The following is a 26,150-nucleotide window of genomic DNA, read 5'->3' on the forward strand; positions in this document are numbered from 1 at the left end:
CAGACCCAAGGCCCAGGTGAGATTTCTTGGACTTGCTGCCATCAAGTGCCACACTCTCATGGCTAGAAAGAGCTGAAATTACCCCTGGCTCCATGCTACAGAGAGTTGGGCCTTCTTTGTATTCTGGGCTTGGCTCCTCTGCCCTCTGCAGTAGCTTCCTAGATCTCAGATGTAAAGGGAACTGGGGTGATGGTGGGGTGTCTTCTGGACAGGAGCTTTTAAACATGAGTGGTCACCCCCAAGGTCAACTGCATCCCCCACTTCCTGGAGATGGGGAGCCCTTGTCACTCACTGAGGGATTTGGACAGAAATGTTGAGAGGACCAAGCATCCTGACTTAGGTGGTCATCAAGGCAACAAGAATTGGTCTAGTTCTTGGCTGAGGCTTGATTCTTGCCCTCCAGGTCCTTAAACACCCAGAAACTCTGTCCTGAGGTTTTCGACCTGGGGTGGGGGTGGTTTTCTGGCTGCTGAAATACTATGGATTGCTCAGGGAGGGGGCAGCTATGGTTCTAGCCACCATTCAGCAAGCTGAATTCCCACCTTCCAGTCCTGGGTCAGGACTTAAAGGATTTCTCAGGCTACCTCCATGTTCCTACTTATGAACCTGGGCCACCCACAGGCTGAGGGGCTCCCTCTCACAAGAATGTGCTGGGGTCCCTAGAAGTCTGGAGGCTTCCTGGTCATCCACCCTTCCCAGGAATGCTCAGCTGCCACCTGTGGGGGAGCAGCAGGGTGATAACAGCCCATGTGACAGATCAAAAGACTGAGGCCCAGAAAAGAATGCCTGCCCTTACACTTAAAGGCATAAAGAGAGAGAATTTCCCCTGGGAAAATCAAGCAGGCTGCTGGCATCCCCCTCATGCCCCTGGGGACCTGAGCTGCAGTCTTCGGAGCCCTCAGCAATCCAGGCTGAGTTTGCTGCCTGTCAGGCTAGGTAGCCTTGAAAATGAATTCGGGGCTGGCAAATTTATTGTGCCTCCTCTCCCTCAATGGTGGAAGAAGTGATCTCGCTGGCCCTGAAGGAGTTCAAGCCCAGGTCAGAGAAGCCCTCTGAAGGAGGTTCTAAACTGCGGGTGTTGGGAGGGTACTCTGGCTTGCTCCAGCGTTGGCCCAGAGTCCGCGCTGATCACTGCCCAGGAGGCCAGGGGTGATCCGCGAGTCCGCCTGGCACGTCCGCGCTCCCAAGCGGGCCTCGTCAATCAGGACGTCTTCCGCTAGTCACAGGCCCAGGGGAGCGGGGAGGCGGCGCGGGGTGGGGACCCCTGCCCCGGCTGCCTCCTGGTGTCCGCCCCCGGCGGTGTCATTGTTCTCTGACGTCACGACGCGGCTCCGCCCCTCGACCCCCACCCTCGCTCCCTCCCCACCTCCGGCTGCTGGCGCCCCAGACCCTGCAGCCTCCTAAGCCTTGGCGGAGCAGGACTCCCCCCGCGGCCCGACCAGGGCTGCGCCCCCTTGTGCTCTCCCCAACTTGCCTTTGTTATTCCAGCTCCTTTCCTCGCCTCGCCTCCGACACTGCGGCGGGCTGCAAAACACGGAGCGCGGAGCCGCCGCCACACCTGGAATCCGAAGCGGGCTATCGGCCGCAGCCGCCTCCGCCTGTGCGGGGAGGGGAGTGCGCGCGCGCGGGCGCGCGGGCTTGTGTGTGTCCAACTCGGGCTACGCAGGAGCTGATTATGATTTGAGACGGAGGCTGCCTCAAATCATGAGTGGGGAAGGAGTGTGGAAGAAGAAAAGGGGGACGTGTTTGTATGTGTACGTGAACGTGAGGATTTACTGAACAGGGGAATATCTCGTGTTTTGTTTTTTGAGTGTATGTGGGGTTGTACAGCAATGAGTGTGTGTGTGCAATTGCGTGTCTGTGTGAGTGTGCTTGCTATGGCCGTGTATACGGGCATATTTGTGAGAGAAACTGTACGTGTGTGGGTGTGGAATCGTGTTTGTAATACTGAGTTGGCGCGAATGTGTGTGCCGTTTGTGTAGGAGTTTCCATGTAAGTGGCAACGGACTTGAGCCAAGGTGGGTGCGCACTTAGGTGCTCTCGGGGGTGGGTCCGAGAGGGGAACCCAAGCGTAGGTGCATCCAACTGCGCCTTGTGAGTGCCCTCGCTCCCCGCGGCCCCTGGGGCAGTGCTCAGCCCGGGACTAGGGGCTGGGCCCGGGTCCCACCGCCCCCGCCACGCCCGCGCGCCTTGTGCCCAGGGCGCTCTCCGAAGGGCCTCGAGGAATCCACGCGCCTCCGGACCGCGCAGGGTGCCGGGAACAGACCGTGCGCGCGGCTCCTTCCCAGCCACCGAGGGACCGCGATCCAGCCTTCCTCAGTATCGCCCTTGTCCGGGCGGGGAGGCAGGGAGCAGTCCTCTGCTTGCCCCACTGGCCAGTCCCCGGGCTTGGAGAGTAACTCCAAAGCCGCCTGCAAGAGGAGGGCTTTGGCGATCTTGTTAGCAACTGGCTCACCCCCAATTCAGGTACCTGACAGCGTTAGCGGCCCCGAGTGCACACTAGTCAGGGCCTGTGAGCGAAGGGGGCACTCCGGTGAGCCGGGTAATTTAGCCCCCTTTCCAATGTGGTCCCTTCCTAGGCTCAGCATTTATTCTTCTACTCTAAACTTGCGCGGGAGGACGGGGGCGGGGTGGGGGGGCGGTCAGGGAGTAAAAGGAGGGAGGGGGAGAGAAAAGAGAGAGATGAATGGCGGGGGGTGAGGGAGGCATTTGACGCGCGAAGTCCGTCAGAGCCATAGAGAGGAGACGCTTGGAGAGGGTCAAGATCGAGGAGCGGAGAAAAGAGAGTGCAAAAGAAGGAAAAGGAAGGGTGAGGGAGGGAAAGAGGCAAAAAAGAAAGAAGGCGAGAATAGCCAGAGCGCAGAGGGAGCGCGAGCCGAGCCGAGCCAAGCGCTGGCGGCTGCGGCCCGGCGCTCCGCTCCGTCCGTAGCTCCGCGCCGGCTTTTGAGGGCGGCCGGCGGCGCGGGGCCCTTTGGAAATAGAATAGCCAATGTAATCTGACACTTCAACTTGCTCGGCTCCGGGCGAGTTGATTCACTTACTCACCCCCTAACGCCGAGTTCCTTTTCACTGTCTGTGGACATTAAAAAAGCGAGCGGCGGCGGGCGCCCGGGAGAGCGAGCGACCGGGCGGCGAGAGGGCGAGCAGCGACCGGGCGGCCGAGCGAACGAGCAGCGCCGGCGCAGCTCAGTGACCCTAGCCCCGGTCGGCGCGCAGCCGGAGCCGGAGCGGAGCCGATCTCGGCGACCTCGCAGCGCTCCTCCCGGCCCGAGCCGGCCCTGCCCGGCAGTGGCGGCGGCGGCAGTGGCAGCGGCGCGTCCTCCAGCGGCGGCAGCGGCTCTCGCAGCGCTCGGTAAGTTTAGGGCCAGACGCAGGCGCCCGCTGGCCCCGGCCCTTCCTCCCGCTCCCGTGGACTCTTGAGGTGCGAGCGTGGGGCGCTGGGTGCTGAGGTTTTTCCCTTTAAGGGTCCGCGGGGGCCAGGCGAGCCGGGCTAGCGGCGGGCGGCCGGGCTCCGCTGCGCTCCTCTTGGCGGCAGGGGACAGAGGCCCAAGCGACCGGCGAACGCCAGGCTGCGTGGAGCCGGCTTGGGCTGCGCGCGAGGATGAAGGCTAGTCGGGTGTGCGGGGCGTGAGTGCGGTTGTGCGCGCGCGGAACTGGTGCCCGCCTCCTGCCGGCGCGCCTCCAGCCCTCGTTCCGAGCACCCGGGGGCCAGGCAAGACCGAGATTCGGGGAGAGAGGGAGGGAGGGACCGGGGAAGGACGACCTCGGTCTCTCTCACCTCCTTCGGGGAGACGCGAAGTTGTGCGCCTGTGTGTACGAGAACCACCAGGGAAGGCGCCAGATTTCGGGGTGGCAAGGGGTGGTGTTGTTAAGTTGTGCATCTGAATTTCCAAGGAAAACATAGACTTTTGTAAATGGGAGATGGGCGCGCGCTTAAGTTGTTTGTGTGTGAATTGCCCGGGGAGACGCGGCGCACGGTACCAACGGGGAACACCAAGGGGTGTGTGTAGGGGCTTCCTGTAGGTCTTTAAAAGCCGGAGGGGCGTTAAGGCCAACCCCTGGGCCGGGCTGCCCCGGCCAGGAGGGGAGCCCAGAGGGAAGATGTGCGTGTGTGCGCGCGCGCGGGTTGCAAATACGAAAGTAATTTCCCCGTGTTCTTTCTTCCTTTCCGTCTCCGGCGACGGCGGCCCCGGGGAAGTGGGAGGCCGGGCCCGGCGGAGATTGGGGGGCCTGGCCGGGACTGGAACTGGGGTGGGGGCGGGCTCTGGAAGCCTGTTTCACATTGCTGGCGTCTGGGCTGGGGAGAAAAACAGTGGGGAGCGCGGCCTCGGCGTCTGGGGAGCGGGCAGCGGGCGCGCGTCGCCCCCTCGCCCGCCGGGGACATCTGTCCAGGAAGCCAGCCGGGCGGGGAGAGGGCGCGGTGTGGAGGACAGGCTCCCCGCCCGGGAGCAGCGGGGGCGCGAGCCAGGGGCGGCCGCCTTCCCGAGGCCATTGTGCGCCAGCAGATTTTCACGGGAGACTGCCCCGGAGCCTCTGGAGAAGGCCAGGAACCGGCCTCAACCCCGGGTTTAAAAGACACTCCAGGAATGTAAACAACCCGGGCGGGAGGGCGGGCGAGCCGGAGCGCGCCAGGGCAGCCGACCCAGGCCCCCCCACCCATCCCCAGGGACAGCCCGAAGGCAGAGCCGCCCTGCCCTACCCCTCTACCTGCCACCAACTTTTTCCTCCTCTGCTTTCCCCTTCCACCTCGCCCCAGCCAGCGGGGCATACAGTGAGGGCTTTTCTCCCGGCACAGGCCAAGGGCGTCTGGCACCCAGCGCCTGCCCCTGGAGGCCTGGCTGATCGGCCCCTGCTTGGGTGTCCCGAGTCCCGGCAGCTCCTGCCTGGGAGCCGCAAGCTTTCTGGGCAGGCAGTGCCCGAGTAACTGGGGCTCTGAGAGCCTGCTGGTCTCCCTCCCTCCCCCATCTCTCCCTCCCGCTGCTCCTTCCCCACTCTCCCCCTTCTCCTCTCCCCTGACTGCTTTTCCAATGCCCTGACATGAGGGAGGAAGATTTAACTTGGCAGCCCAAACAAATGTTCTCTCAGAGGTCCTCCAAGAAGCTGGCGGCTGGGCTGGCAGGGTGAGGGCACGGCTGGGCCAGCCTTTTCCTCCTCCCTGCCTTGCCTTGGCCCCCGGGAGGACAGCCTGGAGCATGGGAGACTAGGGCCCAACCCCACAGATTTAAAAGGGCAGTGGGAAGCCAGCTATGGAAGTCCCTGGCTTGGTGCAGGACAGGAGCCACTGGGAGCTGCCTCCTGGTGCCAAGGATTTTCTGGAGGATTTTCTTGAGCAACAGTTTGTCTCTTTGCTGCAACCTGGGAACAGGGCCTGGTAGACCAGAGGGTTAACCAGTGCCGTCTCCTCCTCCTTTGTGGGTGTGAGGACCGGCTGGTTGCATAGGGCAGGGCAGGAGGCCAGAGGCTGTTCCCAGAGGTGCCTGGGTTTGCTTATTATTGTTTTTTTTGAAGGTAGAGATAAAGAGGCAGGCGCTGTGGCTGGGAATAGGCAGCTTGGCTGATGAATTCCGACTTGCCCTCACTGGCTTTTGTATGGTCCCGGGAGTTTCAAAGTTGCTTGTAAGCTATCAGGGAAGTTTAGATGACGGAGCAAGCCCCTAACTTTCTCTGTCCTGGCTGCTTTTTGAGGGGTCCAGAGTTGGGGGAATTCCTGGCCCCTGGCTTGCCCACTGCTGCCTGGCCCTGATGGTATGGTTTGTGAATGCCCCGGGCCTTGTGCTGACCTTTCTCTCTTCAAGTTGAGGATGTTGAAACACCAGCATCAAACAAAAGACACATTGAAAGCCGTATCTGCCACAGAGCACGTGTGACTTTGGGACCAAGGGAATGCATCTGGAGGGGGATGGTGTTTTCTTTTGAGTTTTATGATGTCAGTTGGGTTTTGTTTTTCCCCAAAGGACAGAAGAATCTCCTTGTCCCAAGTCGTGAGGTTATGAAATGCTGTTTTCACATGTAAGTCTCAAAACTGAAGACTTCTGAGAGCTGGTGGCAGTGACTGGGGTGGGGTGGGCGGTGGGGCGTTTTCAAGGGCTTTAAATGGTTTTGGATTGGGTTTTGGAGGCATTCAGGGTATGGCTCACAAAGAAGAGTCAGGAAAAAGAAATTGCTGGACTTATAGGAAACTTTGATAACTAGCCCTGTGTATGCAGAAAGGGTGGCTGGCTTCTTTGTGGGGACAAAATGTCCCTTTTTCCTCCTAATGAAAAAGGGGAGGAGGATACTTGTTCCTTACACAGGCAGGAGCAAAGTGAAGAAAGGTCCAGAGAGTGTACGGTTTGGCCACAGAACCATGGTTTCTCTCACACACATCCTCCCTAGCAACAGTAACACAACATTATAGCCATCCCTGGCCCCCAGATTGTGTCCTGACATAGGACAGGTGTCCATCTTTGACTCCATCCTGGAAAATTGCAGAGGAAAGGACCTAACTGAGAAGAGTTGCAGACTTCACTTTTTTCCTGATTGACAGAGATGGGGGGCGGATAAGGAAGGAAGACACTTTGAGGCTGCTGTGTCCTGAAAGTTTTGTCACAGGAGTATCTGTGTGTAAAGCCTCAGATATTGAGTTCTCTGGCCTTGGCCAGGGCCCAACAGTGGCTGTGACCCCAGCCTCAGGGTGAGACATTGGTGTAAGAAATTTGGGCACCAACAAGTTAATTTCTGGAAGCTTCTCTGGGCACTCTGTCACAGAACCAGGAAGCAGGTCCTGCCGGGTTGTGACTAGGTCCCCTACATTTTCATTCATAACTGTTCCCGAGGGCCCTTGCAGGCTCCTATCGCCACCTCATCTTTATGAGGTTCCTTCGGTTTTGTGTGGACAGCAAAGTCAGCGCTGCTCTGATTACTCTGAATCCTGCTGCAGCCTTGCCTGGTGACTGCTCTGACCTCTCAGCAGGACACAGGGGCCTCTGTCCACACCCTCCGAGGGGAGCTCTTTGTCCCTAGAGCCCCTGAGGACGGGAAAGGCAGAGTCTGCCTGGGCTGTAAGCACCAGGGGTGATTCTGATGTTGGACCCTGCCCTCGGGGAGGATGAGGGGAGGCTGAGAAAACCAGTCCCAGGCACAGGATCTGAGGGAGGAGTCCAGAAACATAAGATAATTATGCGAGTCTTCCCATTACCTGAGGAGATGGGGGATAGGTGTCAGGAGGCTTCAGCTGGCTGGCTCCTTTGGGCCAGTAGCTTCACTTTGCTGGGCCTCGGTCTCCTTATCTGTAAAATGGGTTAAGGGCAGAACCCTTCCCATCCCAATTAGTTACTGTGAGGATGAGGCAGATGTTGTCACTGGAGCCTTGGGCATGTGTCCCTTGAAGGCTTGGTAGGCTGTGGGTGCAGAATGGATGGAGCACAAAGGGGTTCGATTGGAGGTCTAGAAGCTGCTCTCCCATCCAAGCCTACCTCCCTAGCAGCTTATCGTTCAGCCTTGGCTTGCATGCCCCCATGACGGGGCACTCACCACCTATGGGCAGCCTCTTCCTTCACTGGGCAGCTAAGACTCTGCTGCATGGCATACTTTCTGGAAATCAACCCCCCTGACCCTCACTCTGGGCTTGAGGTGCTGGGTGTCCTTTAGACCACAGACTCATTCTTTCCTAAATGTTCACAGATTCAAGACCAGTGCCCAGGCAGGCCAACCAATGTGGGGTGGGGCGACACTGTTCAAGTGGCTGCTTCCAGCCCTTACTGGGAGTGATCTGTGGGGAGTGGGCAGGGTCTGCCTGAGGGGCTCACTGTCATCTGTGTTTGTGGGCCAGGTGTGCTTCTTGGCACCTTCTCTCCTAGATGGGATATGAGGAGAAGAAAGGAGATTCATAATGGGGGTGGGGTCAGGTCAGGGGCCCAGAATTGGTGCCACAGAGCTTTCCTGAGAGTCTACAGTGTGAGGACAGTGGCCTGTGAGAGATGCCAGAATGTATAAGACAGTTCCTGTTCTGTAGGAGCTTCCAGACCAGTAAGGGCAGGAGGATCAGTCCAAATAACTAACTAACCACCACCACCACCGGCTGGCTGCCTGCCCCGGGGTGCACAAAGACAGTGATGACCCCAGCCCCTTGCCTTCATATGGCACTTGGTGGATTAGAAGCACTCTTCCAACTCTGTTTAACCCCCGTAACAGCAGTGGAAGCTAGCTACCATTTGGAATTACCCCCATTAACAGAGAGGAAAACTGAGATTCAGAGAGGTAAAATGACACGTAGCTAAGCCAGGACTCAACCCTAGGCCTTACAGATGCCAACACTGTGTGCTGCTGCCTTCCGAGACCACCACCCAGGCAGGGACACAGGTGCAAAAGTTGGTGTGAAGTCCGAGAATGGGGGATGGGGGACTGAGGTTAAGGAGGAAGAGCTGTGCCCAGGAAGGGTCACAGATAGGCCTCACCTGGTCCCTGACCCCACATCTGGCAGCATATGCCCACACCCCCAGCAGATATGTCTCTTTCTTTTGGGTCAGTGTCTTACAGCCAGAGTGTGCTCTGAGCCCCAAATCCTGCCATGACTGCCTGGGGCACATGTGTCTGTGCATGGGGCTTCAGCCCCATCCCTGGCCCTGGAGCAGGAAGCAGAGATGTTTCCAGGCCTCAGGTCCCTGTGCAGGCCAAGGCTCTTCCCTGGGCTGTTTCTATAGATACAGACGTTGACTCAACCTGCCCCGCCTCTGGCTGAGTCAGTCCTCAGGCCGTGTGGGGTGGCCGCCCTGTGAGGGCCGTTGGGTTCCTTCTGCCTGGACATAGCCTGCCTGCTCTGCACACCCCTGCGCCTGACTTTCTGGAGCCCATCTGAGTGCCACCCCAGGACAAGGCTACAGCTGCTGGGGTCCAGAGCAGGTTGCAGGCTGAGCTGGCACCTCCCCAGGAAGCCTGGCCCAGCCTGGCACACCTGCACAGGTAACGACTGTAGCCCAAGAGGGCCCCCGGCCCCTCCTGTCAGACCTAGCTGCTGGGGTTACTGCTGGATTGTGCTGGGGGAGGCTGGGGTGTCTGAGCTAATTAGATTTCTTAGATTTCAATGCTCCCCTAATCCTGTTAGCCCAGCTGTAATTGTAACCACTTGAAGGTTTCAGCCGTGGCGGGCTGTTGAGGACAGACGGTGTGGGGACTTCACTCTGCCCAGCCCTGGCTTAGACAGCCGGCTGGGGACTGGGGACTCCCTTCCCAGGTCTCTGGGATGGGGGCCTGAGTGATGGGAAGTGTTCTACTTTTCCGTAAAATCTTATCATTGCAGACTGTCAGAGCAGGCAGAGCCCTTAGAGATCATCTGGCTCAAACCCTTCACTATACAGTTGGCGAAACTGAGGCCTGCAGAGGAGCAGGGACTCGCGATGGCTGGTAGTGGCAAGGTGTCTGGGACTTGGGTCTGACTTTGTGTTCTTTGTTCCTGGAGACTTCAGGGCAGGTCTGGAATTGCCCAGGGGCTAGAGAACCCTCCAGAGAGGTCCTCCCCCAGAGATAGGGGCTGGGGGGTGTCATTTGTCCTGAAGCCTATTCCCTAGTTGGCATTCCCTATCCTCTCTCTCTCACACACACATGCCTGTGTTCTTCACACGTATGCTGTCACCTCTGCTGGCCAGAGTTTCTGCTGAGGACTCAGGCCTGCCTCTCCCAGGGCTCTCAGACGTGAGGGCTTTCTCCCTCCTCCCCCACCAGACTTTCCCAGATTCCTGATTTCTTGGAGGGTCTAATTCAATGCAGATTATTGCTTTGCCAGGAAATGGCAAAGCTGCTCTGATGGGGGGAGGGTGTTAAAGTACAATCTCTTTGTCCTTTCAATGGCTCTTCCAAAATTATTTTTTGGCATCTAACTTAAATGGAGATAGCACCCACTCCCTATCTTTTCTCCTGCCCTACGCCTATTCTCATTCCCAACCCTCCAGTCATCCACCCACAGAGGTTGGCGCTTGTGGGGGGTGGGGAAATGTGGCGCCTTCAGAACCCCTACCCAGGAGGTCCCCCCAGCAGTCACATCCTGTCCTCCTGTGCTCTGGAGCAGCGGGAGAGATGTTTGAAACCTCCTTCAACTCCAGAAATTCCCTGTGTTTGCACCCCTAAGCATGTAGTATAGAATTGGGGGGCCATCGGGGTTACCTGGTCTGACTATTCCTTTTCTAGCCCAGGAAACCCAAGAATGGAAAGAAACGATTGGATGTATCCAAGGGCAGCAGCGAATTAGTGACAGAGCCAGGCCTGCAACCCCGTCTCTCCAGCCCATTAGTTCATTAAACATTTATTGAGTGCGTACTGTTGGCCAGGCGCAGCCCTGTTAGCCACCCTTCAGAGCTCATAAATAAATACTGTTCCATCTTTGACTTGGAAGGGCCAGCTGAACCTGGGGAGGCCAGGGTTCGTTTCTGAGCTCTCAGAGTGGGGAATAACGATGGGGCATTTTCAGCGGTACCCCAGGTCCTACACAGCTGGGGTAGGATGAGCATAAGAGCTTCAACCCAGCAGCATATTTCTTGAAAGATACATAGTAGGTTGGTTGCATTGCAGATTTGAGGGAAATAAAACAGAAACTGTGCAGGGAGGGTGCCAGGTTTCCCATCTGCCCAGTCTGTTTAGCCCAAGAAGACGGGCGGCCTCCTCCACCGCTCCCGCCCCACTGCCTCCAGCCTTCCACGTGCTGACTTTTGTTCTTTGCTGGGCTGATGGCCCCGTCTTGTTCCTGCTCTCACTTCCTCTGTGGATGGAGAAGCAGGGAGGGAACTCTCTGCCCTGGGAGTCACCTGCATCAGGCCCAGGTGAGAGCACATGAGGAAGAGCCCGCAGGCTCAGGACAGGACACAGGAGAAGATGCCAGGTGCCAGGACCTTGCCCACTCCACAGGTTCTCACCCAGACTCCCACCCTGCCCCCTGGTAGACCTTGGCCAAAGCTGGGGAACCTGGCGCATGGCTCCGGCCAGGCCTCAGTCTGGCTGAGGGACAAATGAGGCATAGAGACCTTTGGGGAAGGATCCTGAAACCCTTACTTGGCATTTGCAAATGGGAAGGGCCCTTCAAGGGTCTCCCTCCAGCCTTCTGGTTTTGTAAGTGGAGAAACCCAGAGCCCAGAGCGTTGAAGGGACTGGCCACAGGTCACAGCAAGAAGGCTCCTCTGTACTAAAGGTGTCACCCAGTGGTCCTGAGTGGTCTGGTTAGGGAGGGGTGCAATTTTCTATTGATGTCACACTTTGTTGCTCCTGCTGTCGCTTATGTCGTTAGAACAAGTTACTGAAGTCTACCATAAATATCACAATAGCCAGCATTTCTTGGGCAACTAATTTGTTTTAGGCTCTCCTTAGACTGCCTGGGGTCAATTCTCAGTTCCACCCTTTAAGGTCTCCATGACTTTGGGCGAGTTATGTTTAACTTCTCCAACTTTGGTTTCCACATCTGCAAAACAGGCTTACCTAGAGTTTAAAAATAACTGATTGCCATCTCAGTAGGTTAAGAAAGTAGAACGCATACAGTGCCCGGCACATAGTAGGTGCTCAGTCGCTATCATGAGCAATACTCCCAGGATGCTGGGGGCAGCTGTTGGCATTGTGTTACCTCCAACTTACAGATGAGGAGATTCAGGTCAGTGAGTTCCTGACCCTCAGCCCCCTGCTAGTATCCACAGTCTCCCTTTTGTAGCAGGAAGGGCTGGTGGATCATCTTTGAGAGGCCCCCGCAAGATAAATTAAAAGTGCCTTTTAGTCCACCCTACTGGCGAAGGCTGTCCCACTTGGAGAAGTGTCCAAGGCGGAGATTTGCATCTGGGTCCTCCCTGAGAGCCGTCTCCTCCCTGTAAACTGAGGCCGGTGATAACAGTCCATCCTTCTCAGGCTCTTCCCACGTGGAGAGGAGAGTGTGGAGGGACTGGGCCTTGTCACCTGTAAGCTATTGTGCAGAGTCCCCATGAACAGTCACTGACTGTGGGACCTTAGGCCCATCACAGACTGCTCTAAGCCTCAGTTTCCTCATCTGAAAAGCATGAGCTGAGACATCATTTCCCAAAGTGGGTTCTTGGAAACACTAGTCCGCAAAAAGAAGGACAACAGAGCATACCTTCCCTCTCCTGGGAAACTGCCAACCCTTTGCCTCACCCAGATTCCCAAACTACAGGACACTCCTCCCACCTCCCTTTTTTATGCAACATAACTATTGAAGATATCAGTGGAACATCTTGGGAAATGCCAGGCTAGAGGATCCCTTCCAGGTCTGGCATCTATGGCTCAGTCCAGAGGATGCTAAGAATGATCTCCCAGGGGGACTGCTCAAGGTGGGGAGGACAAGGACAGCTTCCATGTAGGCAGAAATCCCCCAAGCCTCCTTTCTTGGCAGTCCTGTCTTCTCCCCTTCCCAAGCCTGTAGGTCTCTGTCGCTTTTCCTGGCCTCCTTTTCTGTTTCTGTTACCAGACCACAAATCTGTTTGTGGTTGGGCAGTCCCCAAAGCAAGGCCAGCTTGGCAGAGGGGTGGGACCTCTGCCATGTCCCTAGCGATGGGCCTCAAAGACCTGCCAGCTGACAGAGCAGGAAGGGCCTTGAAGGCAGCCTGCAGGGGCTGTGAGCCCCTGACCCTGCATATACATCTTTGCAAGCATGTATTTTTCTGGAGAGATGGTTCACGGCTTTATTCGGATCCTAAAATCGATTTGGACACCTGAAAGCAGTGTAGGAACCATGGCCTTCACCCAAGGGTCTAAAATTTCCCTGGCCCTTGAGTGGAACAGAACTGTTGGACTGTCTTTGCCCACCTCCTGCCCACAAACATTTTCATTCCTATTCATTTGTGTCACTTCCCTAGCCATGGGGGCATCTGTGTTTATAACCCCTGCTTCAAATCTGGCTTGACATTGTACTGGGGAGGAAACTGAGGCCAAGGGAGGGGAAGGGACCTGACCAAGGTCGCTAACAGTGGTAGGCCCCTGGCACACAAGACCTGGCACAGGACTGAGTGCCTCCAGGGTATAGCCTCCTGTGCCACTGACCTCACTACTGAAACCATTCAGTCTCATGCTCTATGAGATAGGTGTACCAGGGCCTTGGATTCAACGTCCCTGGAAAGAGCTAGGGATTAGGGGGAAGGGAGGAAGGATCCGACCATTCTCTCTTCTAGGGAGGCCGGGAAGGACTGGTTTAGGGCTTACCTCCTCTGGGTCAGGAGGCCACTTTCAACCCTGCTGGCTTCACTGCCAGTTATCCTGCTGGCTGGCTGGCTCGTTCGCTTCCTGGGTTAATGTTTCCTCTTCAGGGGCCGTGGGGCCCACTGGCATTTACACACAGAGGAGCACTCTGTGTCTTCAGAATGTCTTGCTGGTGTAGATTAGTTGTGAGCCCTTAGCTGGGGGTCATGCTGCGGGGCCCTGGGGAGAGCTCGGGGCCTGAGCTGGGTTCCCATGCTGGCAGGCCCACTCTGTGACCCTGATGAGTCACTTTGCCTCCCTAGCTCACGGTCCTCTTGTCCCTGACTTTCTGGGATTCAGAGGAGTGTGCTTGGTGGCTGGCCGGGGGTGGGTCAGGGGACTCCTTGGCCCTCAGCCTTCCTGCCCAGTTTGTTTTGGCCCCATTGAGGTCCAGGAGCCCCTTGTGCTTCCAATCCTGGGAAAAGAGAGGACGTCTCAGGGGCAAGTTCTTGCCTGGCATTTGCTGATGGGACTGTGGCTCGGTATTGATTAATTTCCTGCAAAAGGATGGCTTTCTGATTCCTCTTATCCCAGCCCAGGTTGACGCCTTCATTTTTGTTTGTGCTTCATCTGCAGAGGTGATCCCTTTAGGCAGAAGGAGTGGAGTTAGTTTAGGAGTTGGAATCCTTGTGGGCCCCAGAATTCTCAGAGCTTTCTGCCTTGTGAACGGCTTCCTTCCTAGCCAGCTCCCTAGAGGTGCCTGGGCCAGCCAGATCACCCCCCTAAGGGTATTCATGGGACCTTTGATTCTCAAGACAACAAGGGAGCTTGGCAGCCACGTCATCTGATGCCTGTTATACAGATGACTTCTGCCTGTTCTGTAGCATTCCCACAGAGCACCTTCCGGTGAGGGCTTGCATGTGCCCAGGGACAGGCTGCTCCCTGCCTCCCAGTAGCTCCCTCCATCTATGAAGTTCCACCTTATATGGAGCCTGGAAGTGTACCTCCCCCTAGTTCTCATCTCAGGACAATATAGAATATGGTGAATTTGGTTCTCGGGCACTTCCTTCCATACTTGCTATGAGGGATGTATCCTCAGGGACTGCCATCTAGGCTGAGTCTAAGGCTGGAGTGGGCAGAGTGGGCTTCCTGGAGGAGGTGGCCTTCTTCTATCCGCTCATTATATCTGCCTCTGGTAGGAGCCTGAGCAGCTTGGAGACCTCAGGCCTGACCTGGAAACAGTCTAACCTAGGTCACAAGACATGGAAGTAGGCCGGGGAGTCCCCAACAGGGGTCTGAGGGGAAGAAAGTGGCCTGGTACCTGCTTTTAAAGCAGGGTCAGACAAGCCAGATGGTTCAAGAAGCCTGTCTGTCTTCCTGGCCTCTCCTAGCATGCTCACCTCCCGTGGGAACCGGGGCCCCTGGCTGGGAGGGTAGTCAGGCTGTGAGTAGCACTCCCTCCCTGTCTGCCTCCACCGGCCTCCTTGCCGAGCCCTTCTCTGCCCAGTTCTGCTCCCTGCTGCTCTGGCTGGGAACATCCTACCTAAGTGTCCTGAGGCCCCAGAGACCTGGGGTGTCTGCAAAGAGCACTGCATTTGGAGTGAGAACTTCTGGAACTGCCTCCTATGGACAATATCCCCAGGGCTGTTGTAAGAGTCAGAGGGGAGGGCCAGCACTTTGCATGCTGTACGGTGTCACAGCATCAGGGAGTGTGATGTTTTATTACCATGTACAGTGATGATAATATCAGCACAGAAAGGCCTTGGAGATCATCCAGGCCAACCCTCTCATTTAGTTGCTGAGTCTGACCCCAGAGGGGACGGAGGCCTCCCCAAGGTCAAAGGGGAAGTCCATGGCAGAGCTGGAGCTAAAAGCTAGGTGTCCTGACCATCAGCCAGTGCCCAGCCCTTCCTTGTCCCTTGACAAAAACCCTTTGCTGGAGTGAGACACAGGGAGAGGCCCCTCTATGGCTGTGGTGAAATGGCACCTGGCTCTCCTGGGACTTAGCATCCTCATCTCACAGAGCTCCTGGGCTGTACGCCTCTGGCTGTGCTTACCAGAACTGTGGGGCCTGGGGACAGGCAAGTGTTCCCTGGGGTCTCTATGTGACAGCTAGCTCCCCCAGCCTGGGCCCCCATCTGGGGCTGCTGCCCTCTAACAGGCGCCCCCACCCCCCCTTCACTTCCTGCACTGACATGGCTGCCCTGCACCCTGCCAGCTGTCACCTTGGGTGGAAACAGGGTCTTCAGGAGCCCACTGGAGACCCTTTGCACAGGTGTCTGGCCTAGCTGATTGCAGGATGTTAACCTGGCCTGGGACCATGGCTTGAATTTGTGGCCTTAGTTTCAACCTGATGTGACACCTGCCTGGGCTCTGGAGACCCAAAGATGCCCGGATTCTCGGAGCAGCAGAGACGTGGGCAACCAGCGCATCTCATCCTCTTGTTGTGTTGTTGTTTTGAGTCAGTTCTGACTCCTAGCGGCCCTGTGGACAGCAGAGCAGAACCCTGCCCCGTCTTTCCGCACCATCCTCTTATCTTTTTGTGTTGTATCAGACAATGTTCCACTGCTATTCGTAGGGCTTTTTGTGGCCAACTTTTTCGGAAGTGGGTGGCCAGGTCCTTCTTCCTAGTCTATGTTAGTCTGGAAACTCTGCTGAAACCTGTCCACCGTGGGTGAGCCTGCTGATATTTGAAGTCCCAGTGGCATAGCTTTCAGCATCACAGCAACAGGCAGCTGCCACAGCATGACAACTGACAGAGGGGTGGTGTGGTTCCCTGACCCAGAGGCGATCCCAGGCAGTGATGGTGAGAGCACCAAATCTTAACCACTGGACCACCAGGGCTGGCATCTCATCCCCTTCTCATCCCCATTTCCCAGATTAGGAAACTGAGGCCCAGAGAGGGAAAGAAGCTGGCTAGGTGCAGAACCAGCAACAGACTAGCTCCTCTTGCCCTCGCCAGCCTGGCCTCCTTCCATCCTTGCTCCCGGGGCTGCTTCTTTGTGCTGCCCAGGCTTAGTGTGCATGGGATAGGGATGCTGGTAATGAGTAGCACCCGCTGTCTTTCCTTTAGGGCTCTTTCATGCTGTCAGTCGAGGCTTTGCTTCCCTTCCAGGTCTGGGGAGGGGAGGTGCCCTGGAAGGGCAGCACATTTCCTGCTGAAGGATCGTTGTGCCAAGCTGAGAACCGGGTTTCCTGGCTGGTCTGGAGCCCCCAGTGTCTGCCTCTGGGAGAGCAAGGCCTGAGATTCTTTTGTGCCTCCTGTTGCCCAGCTCCCCAATAAGGATGGGTTACTTATTCAGTCATCAGTTTTGTTGAGCAACTATTATGTACCGGGCACTGCTCCAGGCCCTGAGTATACAGAGATGAACTTTGCCAGAGGCCCTGCTCCCATTTTCATAGGTGAGACAGTCAACAACTTAATGTATGATGTCATGCTGAGTTATGAGGAGTGTTTTGAAGAAAATTAAATCAGGATGAGGTGATATAGGGAGATGGGTAGGGGATTGGGCTTCTTTAGATGGGGTGACCAGGGAAGGCTTCTCTGAAGAGGCTGCATTTGAGCAGATACCTCAGGGAGGTCAGGGAGTAAACCCTGTGAACATTTGGGAAAAGAGCACTTCCGGCAGAGGGCACAGCATGTGCAAAGGCCTTGTGGAAGGAGCATGCTTGGCATACCCTAAGAAAGGCAGGGAGGCCAGTGTGACTGGTTCGAGTGAGAGAGGGAGGGAGATAGGAGAGGAAGTTAGCAAGGTAGCCAGGGACTAGGTCACAGAGGGTCTTATGGAGCACAGGAAGAGTGTCTGACTTCATGCTCAGTGATTCGGAAGCCATTGGAGGATTTTAATTACGAGACCGAGACTACCTCAAGTGCCCTTTAAGAAGATCCCCCTGGCTAGTGAGCTGAGAATAGATCACAGGGGATAAGCATGAAAACAAGGAGCCTGCTGGGTGGCTTTTACAGGAACCCAGATGAAGATGCTGGTGGCATAGATCAGAGTGGCCAATGGAGGTAGGAAGACAAGGTCAGATCCTGGATGTATTTTGAAGATCGACCAAGGTTATGCCCAGAAGCCCATTGGGAGTGCCTGCCCACCTCCACAAAGCAGACTGAGGGATTGGGGCTGGAGAGCTGGCCCAGGTCTCCAAGGCCTGTGGGTCCAAGCACTTTTCCTGTTAGGCCTGCCATCCCCCGTGTAGCCATAAGCTATTCTGTCATAAGGTACCCATTTAACAGTTGGACAGATAGAGGCTTGCTGAAATGTTCCTCAAACTCTAGTCTCCACTTATAATTGCCATTGTGCATTTGGTCTGCATCATGATTCTCTCCCATTCATCTCCTACACTTTCATACCCTCTGCTCTATGCACAGTCTTTTTCCAACGTGTTGTCACCATCAAGCCCCAGGACCTTTGCCTATGTCAGTTCCTCCACCCCCACAATTCTATCTGGTGAACTCCTATGTATTCCTCAGAGCCCAGTTCGAAAGCTGCCACCTCTGAACTCCCTTCCCTGACGCTCTCAGCCACTGGGGATTCTTCCTCCTGTTCCTCTCCCTCACTACATTGCCTGGAATCTACCGGAACTGAGGCTTGGTCAGTGCCTCTCTTCACACCCCCTCTTTCCGCTCTGTGTCCTCACAGCCTGGCCCAGGGCCGGCATAGAGGAGGGAACAAAAGCATTTCAGTGTATTCCTGGAGCAGTAGCTAGTTACTATGGAAACAAGGAAGTGTTGCAACTTCCCTAACTTTTGAAGTTGGGGTCACAGAGAACAGCTTTATCTTGGCCCCACGAGATCAACCCAGGATGACCATCCTAGGGTTCTTATTGCTTCAGTCACCTTAGGCAGGTCCTTTCCCATCCCTGGACCTCAGTTTACCTGTCACTGATATGGGGGCATTGGGATTGCTTGGCTCTCTAAGGTGATTTCCTCTCTAACGTTCCATATCTCTGGGCCTCCAATCCTGCCACATAACCACAGGCAGGCCTTTTGCACTCTTTATGCCTCAACTTTCCCATTTTGTTCATCTCTCTCCTCCAAGAAGATGCTTGCCTGACTCAGGCAACTCCAGAATCCCAGAGTTTCAGCAGCTGCTCTGCCCTTGATAACTAAACTGGGATTCTTGTGACTTGTAGAAGCACAAAGAGGGAAGTCCTGCTTCGCAGGGTGGCACAGGGGGAGCAGGAAGGTGGGTTGAGGGGAGAAGCCGGGTTGGCTCACTCTGGTCTGAACCTGTGAGGGCCCCTGGGTCTCCTTCCATCACCTTGAAGGTGGCTGGAGCCAGTGTTTGTTGGGTGGGCTGTGCCTCCGCAGGATGCTCCCTGCTCAGCATTCTGGTGCCGAGCAGAGGGGCTGGGCTGCAGTCCAGGGCAGCCCCGGAGGCTGCCCACAGCAGTGGGGCTGAGTGAGTGGGCAATGCCTTCTCGCCGTGTCTCTTTTCTCTCCAATTCAGTGCTCAAAAGCCAGGACTTAGCAGAGCAGAAAACCGCAGCCTGGCTACTGGCACCCTCTACAGTCCTACAGCACCTGGACGGGGCGGTTCCCAGGGCTCCACACCAGCCACGTAGGGCTCAGACTGGTGAGGCCAAGGGTCCGAGATGCCCAGCAGGGACCAGACGCTGAGCCGAGTTCCCACCTGCCATTGGGCTCAATGTGCAGAGGCTTCAGCCTGGTAACACCACAGCCCGCCTCCTGCCTGGTGCTCAGGGTGGGGTGGCCTTACCCATCAGGCCCAGCAGGAGAGTGCCCTGGGATGAAGGCTCTGACGCTCTCTGGGCTGCTTGCTCATCTGTAAAAGTGCTCCCAGGGCTGCCAGGAGGGAAGGCTGAGGAAGGTGGTTTCTACCCAATAAAAACACTTGTTACGATTGCCAGCTAGAGGCGAGCACAGGCCTCAGCCAGAGGGATGCCCCTGTAAACATCTGTTTCGGGAAACAAAGCCCAAAAGAGCCTTTTAAGAATCAGAGTCTGGTGCTGTGTCAGAGAAGTACTTCCTCCTTTGTTTCTAAGTGGTTCCTGGTGGCCAGGGACCTGTGTGGCCATCTGGATATGCTTTCTCTGCCTGTCACCGCTGCTGGTGTGTCTATTGTTGGCTGAATCACCCTCACGGCAGCACTGGGCACTGGAAGGGGCCGTGGCCAGGACCAGGGGATCCACATCCCCTCTTGACCATGGATCAGCTTTCTGACCTGGTCAAGGCCCCCGCTCTCTCTGCCCTGGGTTTCCCGTCTGTGCACTGGGGCCCCTTCTAGTTGGGACTCTCCGGTGGAAGCCTGTTTGTGCATTGTTACCTCCAGGCTCAGCAAGGCTCCTTACACTCGTCCCCCAAGATGGACTATTGTCTGTCTCACCTCCACTCACAGTGTTCTCACTTCTGTTCAGCAGGGCCTAGCCCTCTGCCCACAAGGCTTTGGCGTCATCGTGTGGATGGTGGCAGAGTGAGTCTCCCAGCCCCTCCTTACCCACAGGCCTCAGTTTTGTCATTACCTCCTCCTGTGGGGCCTCTCAGGTGTCCCCCTCTGTGACCTTCCCCACTGGACTGGCCCATCCATGAGGGCCCCAGCCTGGGTCTTATTTTCTGTACCCCCAGACAGCCTGGAGCAGAGGCAGTGTTCAGGAAAGCTTAGACAGCTGAGGGAAGGAATGGAAACCTGTAGCCATCGGAGAGTTCTGTTGGCGAGAAAGCCCAGTTTTCTCAGCACATGGGTTTCGCTCTGCTGTGTTTACTTGTTAGAGTTTTGCTCCGTTCATAGGACCTTTTGAAAAAAAAAAATCAACTTTTTAGTCAGCTCTAAGACCAGAACTGGTTTTTTATGCTTTTGGCCAATTCCCATCTTTCGAATCTGGTGCTTTCATACTTGCATTTTTGTATTTTATTTATTTACCTTGTTTGAGCAGCTACTTTTCTCTTCTGGATTCCGTATAGTAAATAATTCCACCTCTTATTTTATTCAGATTTCTCACGCTAAAAAGGCAGGGGGCTTAGTGAACACTCTGCTTTGGGTGTTCTTTGCTTTGTTGTGTTTTTACCTTTTTGTATTAGATTTTATCTGCCTTTTCTTCCTTCCTGAACCCCAGCCTCCGATCTTCCATCTTCTCAGTGCTCACTCAGTGGCAGTGTGTCTGCTAGGACTGCCGTGTGTGAGAGTGCATGTTGCACATTCCACACCTTGGGGGCACTCACACTGTAGCCCCCATAGATTATACGTTTATTAAGTAAGTTTCTGGTGGATGGTGGTCAAGTGTTTTGAGGAAGGGGAGCCTTGTTCTAATTCTTGGAAAGCCACTGTAAGGACTAGGAGTGGGACTGCCACCAGCCCACCTCCCCAGCTGAAACTTGGGAGTCACCCTTGACTCCTCTCCAGGCCTGCAACCTATGACATTGGGTTTCCATGTCCCCCTATGGTCCCCAGAACCTGTCCTGTGGGAGTACTACTCAGAGAACTGACGCCTCTAGACTCTGCCTTCCGAATGTTTCTGAAGCCATCCCTCCTCTCCACTCCCAGGCAGCAGTCTTCTCCCTCAGGTGTCTACTTCCAGCTTGCCTTCTCCTAGTCTCCCTCTGTTGGACCACCAGTCTGACCTTAGTAAAAGGTGCCTCTGCCCTCTTACCTCCTCCACCCTACTTAAAACTCCTTCATGCCTCCCCACCACCAACAGCCTGGCACTCAGGGTCCTTCATTCTCTGGCTCCAGCTGAACTTCCACTTCTGTGTGCTTTGCACATTCTGTTCTCCATTCTGTCTGTCTGGTGAGCTCCTGGGCATCCTGCAAAGCCCTGCTCAAGTCTTGGCTTGCTCTTGTGCACCAGCCAGATCAAGCGGATAGGTCCCCCACCTTTGCCCCAGTTCCCCCGGCACTGTTTTCTGACACTGTTGCAGCCCTCATCTGGCAGTATCACAGCTAACTTTAGGGTGCCCAGCCACAGGCAGGCTCTGACTCCCTGACACCCAGCACCGTGCTTGGCATCTGGCAAACATTCCAAAATGCTTGCTGAATAGGTGAATGAATAGGTGATGGCTGCACTTTACACAGAGCAGGTAGGTTTTGTGGTTTGGAAATACGTATATATATTTTCATTCTAGGTGAGTGCCTTGGAAGTGACTTGCATACTTTGCTTGAGAAAGCCTTCAATAACTTTTGTCCCGGAGTCACAGTTGCCCCTTAGCCCCTTCTTTTGCCCACCCCCTCTCCACTGAGACCCAGGGTAGTGGCTGGGCTGGGCTGGGCTCCCAGGAGCTCCTCCTGGCCCGGGTTGCTTGCCAAAGCTGCTAGGGTCTGAGGCTGCCTAGAAGTCAGCTGTGCCCACGTTGCTGCCCTCCTCACTTGCCTTCCTGGGAGAATTGGCTCAGCAGCAGCCTGGCCAGGCTGCAGGGCCTCTTAGGCAAGACTCCCAGGGCAAGGCCAGGGGCTGGAGCCTCGTATGTATGCACGGCCTACACACCAGGCGAGTCTGCGGGCAAATGGGCTGCAGCTTGCCACAGTGCTGGGGGAGGGCGGGGGGAGGGCCACCCTTCTGTTGGGTAAACTTGATGTTCAGGCCTGCCTAGGCACATCCTGGGCCATATCAGTTAGAGGCACAGGACAGCATTTCGCTGAGCTGGGAGTTGCCAGGTGTCAGCCAGAGGGTGACAGGGTGGGACACTTGAGAGTCTCCGCAGACCTTGCCTGGGACTTGGCCTCTCATATCTGTGCCAGAAGCAGAACAGAGGCTGCAGGAGTCTTGGGGGTCCCCAGATCAGCCTGACTGCTAGCCCTCCCATCCCTGACGGTCTTTCCTCTACCTCAGTGTGGGTAGCTCCTCGGGACCTGAGAAGGGTGGGCGGGCCATGAGCAGGTGAGTCTGGTAAGCAGGGACTGACATCAGAGCTTTTATTTAGCTGTTCCCACTGCAAATGCATTTCGGTCCACACTCACCTGAGGCAAAGGTCATATCCTTGGGAATACCCATTGTGCACCAGGCACGATTCTTTGGAGTCTCGAGATTGCCGCAACAACCCTCAGAAGTGGATGGTGTTATCCCCATTTTACCCACGACAAAGCCTGAGCTCAGAGGGATGAAGTTGCTTCAAGTGCCACAGCTACTAAGGGGAATCTGATGTCTTTCTCCCTACGTATGGCCCTTTCTCAACTTTTCTTTTTAAATCCATAAATATTGGTGCAAATGAGTAACTATACAGGCATGGTTGCCAGCCGCTGCCTCTGACTGGGGAGCCCGGGCAGTGCGTGGGCCAGCACCTCACCGTGGGAGGTGGACAAGAGGCCGCGGAGCTTGGAGCAGCTGGCGGAGTTCACTGCCACTGAGGAGAACATCTCTGTGGTCTCTGGCTGGAACATTGGCCTGTTGGGTCATTCTCCCCCCGACACAGCTGGAGGCAAATGGGCCTGCTTCAGTGGAGGAAAATGTATGCCATGGTACTTTGTAAGCACAGAGTGAGGGCCACAGCATTGACAGAGAAATTGAGATGTCATCCGTGAACCCGGCACCACAGGTGGGAGGATCCACTCAACTTTCTTTCTCTAAGATAAACTTGGCTGAGGATGCTTCTTGTCTTTTCTGATTTTCTCTTGCCTGTTTTTTGCCCAGTGCTGTTGGAGTCCCAGCCTTATTTGCAGGGAGGCCGTGGACCCCTCTCCCTGGGCCCTGAAAACCCAGGGCCTAGGAACCCTTGGACTGTGATGTTGGATGAGACAGGAGTCAGTAGAAATAGAGGGTGGTGGGCCTGCGGGCACTTGAGGTGGAATCCCCTGCAGGGCATGTCGGCCGGGTGTGTCTTCATCTGCAGATGGGCATAGACCCCAGGCCTGGAGGGCTCCTGTGAGCCTACGGGCTGCACCTGGAATGGGAGACTAGCTGGCCCTTCCCAGGACAGGGGCCAGATCTGCACACTCCTTTGTCCCTGTCCCCCATTCCCCGCCACCTGCTCCCTTTTCTCCATGTGCATGGGTCCCTCTGAGTGCACATGAGTTCCTGGGTTTCAGAAGGGAGGGAACAGGTTGCAGAGAGACAGGATGAGCCCGAGTATAATTTTATTTCTGTGACTCTCCTTTCAGGCTGTCATGGTAAATCTATTTTACTTGTCACTTTGTAAGTCATTATGCAGGATTAAGCTTTTTACCAGCTTTTAAGGCTTCTGCAGCCATTGACAACCCCACCTCTTCCCCATCCTGCCTTCTGAACATCACTCGCTGCTCTGGACTCTGGCCCTATCGCTGTTTCTTCAGGCATGGTCGGTTAGAATGGAAGTGGGGACCTGGGAGACTGCTCGCCATCATCGAGTTGAGTCACTCCATTTTACTGATGGGAAAACAAGCTCAGGAGGGGCAGGGACACCCAGGCCCAGTGCCCAGGATGCTTGGTTTTCTCTGATGCCCCTGAAGCAGTAGGGAGGGAAGTTGCTGACGGCACCATGGGGCACTGGCGCTGCAGGGTTTGTCCTCATCACCGCTGAGGGCCTAGAGCACCCCCCCACCCCCACAGCAATGGCTGTGGCCAGATTGCTCCAGACTCACAGAGAGCTCCAGCTTGGAAGAGGTTTTGAAAGGAGGTAGGGTCAGGGTGGGTTGCTCACTTGTGCTTGCAACCAGAGAAGGACCTTCTGTCCCCTCCCAGGGTGCAGGGTAGGGACACAAGCTGAGGTGACAGGGAGCTGGAGGTGGGCATGTGGTCAGAGGCCCCCACACTGGGATGTAGAATCCCATTTCTTTCTTTCTCTAGAAACCCATGCCCTTCTCCAGAGAAGGCTTCAGGATGCAAGAACAATGAAACCACTCGTCGAGATGTTCAGAGTTTCAGACAGTGGCCAGGACCCGCTAGGCCAAGAGCCAGCAGTGTGCAGTGGGGCATTTCCTATCACCGGTCTGTCTGGAGCGGCCTGCTCAGAAAAATAGAAAACACAAAAGCGCCCACCCACAAGGCTGACATACATTTCGGGAGCTGAGGCTTGTTGGGCACCTGATTTGAGAGGACCAGGGATGTATGCCTGGGGCCACACTGCCCTGCCAAGCCCTGCCAGTCGGGCTCAGCCCTGTTGCTCAGGGTAGATTGGCTTCCCCCAGTCCAGGGGGTCCTTTCTTGTCACTCAGGTTCCAGCACTTGCTCCTGCCTGTCTGCTGGTAGAGGCTCCAACCTCAGATGCCAACATTCTCCCACCCTGCTTCTACCACTGCCCTACCCACACCCCCTTTGTCTTGAAACCTGACAGATTCAACACTGCTGCAATTTCAGGGCGCCACTGGAGTGCCTCCTCAGGGCAGGGCCCTGTGCTCGGCAGGGCGAGGGCTCCCGATGGAGAACAAGAATCCGGACTGGGCAGCATTCCCACAGCCTCCTGCTTCCCCTTTAAAAGCCCATTCCATGCTGGGTGGTAACTGCCCATTTATTCCCGTTTCTGGACTTGAGCTCCTTCTAAAAGGCCAGGGCCTTGTGTCCTATATCGCCTGGCACAGGGCAGGGGAGTTAGGGAAGGGGGGGTTATAGGGGCACAGGCTAAGGCAAAATTTCTCGAGTGGAAGGATGGCCGAACAAAACTCCTGAGTGCCTGACTTCAAGGCAGGTCACAGTCTAAGTTGGAAACTAAGTCTCGGCTACTGGGCACAATAGGAAGGATACATACTGAAAGTGCCAGAGGCATCAGCTGAGAGGTTTCAAGGAGAACTTGGAACAAGTGAGAGAGGAGAATGTGCTAGAGTGGTCAGGGAGGGCCTCCTGGAGGAGGGGCCATTTAAGGGTGCTGTTGAAGCTGGAGGGGCTTTATCTAGGACCAGGCAAGGAGGAGGGGGATGAATGGTGTGAACAAAGGAAGGGAGTGTGCATGCCTGAGGAACAGGGAGCTGAGCCAGGGCCCATGTATCCAGGGGAGTAACCACTGCAGCCAAGTCTCCAAGGAGGCCCAGGACCCCAGAAGGCAGGCAGGGTTAGGAGGGGACACATCCTACAGGCGAGGGAGGAGGGGCAGGGACAGAGCAGTGTTTTAGGAGGTTATCAGGCAGCAGGGAGCTGCTTGGATTGGAAGGAGAGACTGGAGCCCTGCTGATTGCAAGATGAGTGGTGTCCCTCAGGTGCACCTCAGGACCAACCCACCTGTGCTGAGGGGGAGGGCCTGTGGGGGCAGGGCTGGCCCCTCCTCCAGCCTGGCCTGCATGCTGAGGGGTGAGTAGGAGGTGGAAGCAGCGGGGGTTCTGAAGGCCTGGGTGCAAGCTTGGCCCGGCTTCTCCCTTGCCGGGCGATGTGGCCCTGAGCCTCTGTCCTCAGTCTGCAAAATGGGGAGATTAACAACCCCGCCTGGCCTGTTTGCTGGGTTGCTGTGAGGAGTAAATGAGGTTCATGGAGATCCTGTGTCAGGTTCCATCTCATTCCAGAAAATTGGTGGCCGAAGGGGAGTGGCCATTTCATGGCTGCTAGCCTCCCTCGGTTCTCCAGCTTCGAGGCAGCCTGGCATCTAGGTTTCCAACAAGTGCTGTGTGACCTTGGACCAGTCACTTCCCTCCTCCAGGCCTCAGCTCTCTCCTCTGTAAGTGGATCCATCATGATAATCCCTGCCTCCCTGGGTGCTCAGCATTGCACTGAATGCGTGCCACGGACACTGTCACTGTGTTCTCTGCTAGGAGACGGAGGCTTGGGCGTCCCTCTGTGGGCAGGGCTCCGTGTTGTCTGGCAAGCCTGGTTGTCGCAGCAGCATCCCAATGCCTCCTCGTAAGCCTTGCAACCTCCACCAAGAGGTCCTGGTACGTTCCTCTTGGTCTCTGGTGATTTGTAGGTCCATTTTTGCATTTACTTGCACTTCCTGCCCACTTCCTGGAGGCCCCTTATTAATCTAGTGGGTAATAAGCCCTTATCAGACCCCAGTTATCCCCCCAAAGCCTTGCACAGGGCCTGTGCCTTTAAGTGATTGATGTTTAGAAGTCCTGACGCCAGTTGGCAGAGGGGCAGTCAGGTAGCTCGCTTTTCTATAAGATGGGCATTTTTTTTTAGAACGGATTTTGTTTTTCTGACAAGAGAGCCCCTGAGAGAGT

At 55.9% G+C, this 26,150-nt stretch overlaps 1 protein-coding gene and 1 long non-coding RNA gene across 26 annotated transcripts in view; one reads left to right on the top strand and one right to left on the bottom strand.

Annotated features, from left to right (window-relative positions):
- Positions 1 to 1,644, bottom strand: part of LOC103548115 (uncharacterized) — a 126,406-nt gene extending 124,762 nt beyond the window's left edge. Inside the window, exon 1 of the long non-coding RNA XR_011538370.1 lies at positions 1,475 to 1,644. This is a non-coding gene — a long non-coding RNA (uncharacterized lncRNA). The remainder of the gene's footprint in view (positions 1 to 1,474) is intronic.
- Positions 1,605 to 26,150, top strand: part of ZMIZ1 (zinc finger MIZ-type containing 1) — a 238,602-nt gene continuing 214,056 nt past the window's right edge. For 6 of the 25 annotated variants that reach the window (XR_011538339.1, XR_011538344.1, XM_070613176.1 and 3 more), the window contains exon 1: positions 2,735 to 3,352. The gene's annotated coding sequence lies outside the window, so the exon portion shown is untranslated. Of the gene's footprint in view, positions 3,422 to 5,959; positions 6,010 to 26,150 lie in introns of those variants that run through there. The other 19 variants (XM_070613218.1, XM_070613309.1, XM_070613273.1 and 16 more) reach the window with 11 other exon arrangements.

This window comes from Equus przewalskii, chromosome 1 (assembly GCF_037783145.1).
Source record: "Equus przewalskii isolate Varuska chromosome 1, EquPr2, whole genome shotgun sequence".
NCBI classification, from domain to species: Eukaryota; Metazoa; Chordata; class Mammalia; order Perissodactyla; family Equidae; genus Equus; species Equus przewalskii.